A 3,125-nucleotide genomic window follows, 5' to 3' on the forward strand; every position below is an offset into this window, starting at 1 on the left:
CAGATGAATAAAATGTAAACACCAACACTGGAAAAAGCGACCATGAAAAGAAGCCACAGAAGAGGAGATATGCGGATATAAAAGCGACAGTAAAAACTAGAAACATATTCACAGATCTCAAAGAAGCAAGATAACAAGCCAAGCTGTCGACAAAGTTCAGGCCCTAGAAATTGCAAGAGAACAAGTTAAAAACATCCTTATCAACAGTGTCAAATGAATGAATTATGAAAGAAGCTCCTCGCTCTATAAAATGCCCGAGGGATAAATATTAGAATAGGCAATGACAAGGTCTCCCAGCCCAACTAAGTGATTCCTGCGGTACAGGCCACAAAATGAGAAGCAGTGGCTACCTTAGCTGGCAGAATTTGTGTACATATATTCACTGTGAAAGGAGAGCGATGTAATGCACAGTTAGATGCAGCTGATAATCAAGAAATAGGGGATTATGTCCAGGCATGAGAGCTGGTGATAGCAGAGACAGCTAAAATAAGGCTTTTAGAGCATTCGCTCTACTTCTCCCGTGCACAAAACTCAAAGTGAATGCAATGTTGACTTTGAACTCTCATGCTGTGCAGCAAACAATGTCATCTTTATAGCTTAGACATGAGAGCACTATGCTATTGCCACAACCTATCACACCTCGTAGTAAAACTACAACACACTCTTGCACTGTGCAGTAAACATCGCCTCCATCAATTTCTAATTGCAAGACATTTTCGTGCGCTACAATGATCGTCTTAATGTTTCATCTACTCCTTCTCCTTCATTAAACTTACAGAAATACACCATGCACATACGCCACCTCACTAAAGACTGAGGTTGCAACCGTGCTAGACAGCCTGCCGAGACCATTGAACAAAGAGAAGCCAGACTAGCCCATTGCCAAAAAGCTGAGCAAGAGTGCAAGCGAGCCAAGATCGAAGTGGCAGCAGCAACTGTGACTGCGGCCAATGGCTAATGCTCATGAAATTTGGTTCAAGGACGGTTGAACCTGCACAACTTTTTGAAAATATGCAGTGCTGCCCCTACACTTTGGCAAACACACCTCAAAGGGACCAGCTATTACTGCAGCTTGGAGATAAGAAATGTAACACTCTGCAAGCGTATTAGACTGTAAATAAATTCAAATTAATAATTCAGATCAGCAAATGCAGGAGCAAGAGTTGTGGTTTGATCTGTGCTTCACCTGTATTACTCCACTGCTGGAATGGATGTATTCTGCGATCTGTTGTCATGTATTAACGGCTAGGAGTATCAATAAACAAACCTTCAAGCACTCATTTCATTGTGTCAGTATCGAGCACTCACACGATCGGTATGAATCAAAACACAGAATGCTTGCTCTGCCTCGGCACAAGCATTCTGTGTTTCGATTTTAATTTTTTTTCTATAAAATTCCATTCCAAATAAATGAATGTTTATGGTAGATGCTTGGAAGCATGTGCTCAAGCAGACTTGGTGATGCTCAGAATTGTCTCCATTCTGGATTGCTTTTGGATGTGTATCTTTTTTTTTACTAGGATTTGAATTTTCTTCCCAGGCTTTATTTTTCACTAACTAACAGTTCTACACCTTTCTTGATTAGATATCTACAAGTTCTGGCACTTTAGAGGAATGAGATGTCTGTTCTTAAACAGTACCACAAAACAGACAATTGACGCAGTGCATAACTTGGCGTTCATAAAATAGCATACTCTATTTTTCCACCTTAAAAATAAACGCACTTCCATGCACCACTCGAAGCAGTGCGCCTGGCACACGTGATAAAGTTTAGAATACAGCATTCAGTGAAGCGACAATCACCTGAGATTAAAGGGGAGGGTGCCTGAATCCCACGTAGCTCGCCGACGGAAATTCACGCCGAACCCGGTAAACGACGCAGGCTGGCAGGACCACCCTGTTGCCTTCGCCCAGCCTGCCCCAAATCCACTTGGTAAACAAGCGGTAGGCTATGAAGCGGTGCTGCCTGAAAATACCACACTTTACAGTAAACGGATCATACACACACACACACAAAATAATAATAATGCGAATCTGTCACCTGACGCTTCCGCACTACCTACTTGTTTACATCTCCGTCTCCATCGATGTTCGCTCCCTCCTCCTCTAGTGCAATGTGCACAGCCCGAAGGACTTCGGACGCTTTGGAACGCTGGGTGGATCGTAATGCAGCCGCCGTCCTGCTGGCACACCGCCAGCACCTCCGGCATGCTGCGGCAGTACGCATCTTCTTCAGGTGTGGGCATGCTTTCGCAGCGGCACCTGCGCATAAGTAAAATGTGAAAAGGCCGCGAAGCAAACACGAAACGGCATTTCGTGAAATAAGAAAGTTGTAATAACTTATGTGCAGTGGCGCACGCGCCACGGAACGCACCATGCTAGGCCGTCGTCTCCAGCGGGTGGTTCAGAAGGGCCAGTCGATGGCGTGCTGCTGTCACTGTTGTCGTCGCTGTCTAGCGGATCACGAAACGGAGTATAATCATATGGATCAAAGTCCAGCTCGGCAGCGGCTTCCCGCAGCCTCGCTTCGAGCTCGGGATCCATGCGATCCATGGCGCCCAACACGCGAACCACCGCAAGCCCGAAGGGGAAGAAATCGGAGCACCACCGGAAGTAAACAAACCGAGGGTCGGTGGCGTCACACTTCGTGACGCATTATGGGCGGGGCGTCGGCCTGGACATTTTCTTTTTTTTCTTGGCCGGCGCATCGGCGTGTATGAGTTGAGGGCTACAGCGACGGGAGTGGAGGAGCGTCATTTTTAATATAGAATATCTGCGCTATTAAAGATGTTAGCCTAAAATTTTTTGCGCTTTGCTGACCAGTGAAGGCACGCCGACCGCTTGTGCACCTTTCTTAAAGGGCCCCTGAAACGCCATTTAAGGCCGTATTTTGATGCTACATGTGTTTAGAGGTGGTCTTAGTGAGCATCGAGATCACATTCAAAAAGCTCTGCGTGTTAGCTGTAATTTACAAATAATTTTGGAAAATTGCCGCTCGCAGCCGATTTGGGCGACTCACCACCGTGCCAGGCCGCGGAAAGTCAGGGGCACTTCCGTCCCGTCTAACTCTCCCAAGCGGGGGCGAAAGGAGGAAAGAAAAAGCTGAGAGGAGGACTTCTCCCTCG

The sequence above is a fragment of the Amblyomma maculatum genome, chromosome 7 (genome assembly GCF_055883805.1).
Source record: "Amblyomma maculatum isolate TAMU_Amacu chromosome 7, ASM5588380v1, whole genome shotgun sequence".
Lineage (NCBI taxonomy): Eukaryota > Metazoa > Arthropoda > Arachnida > Ixodida > Ixodidae > Amblyomma > Amblyomma maculatum.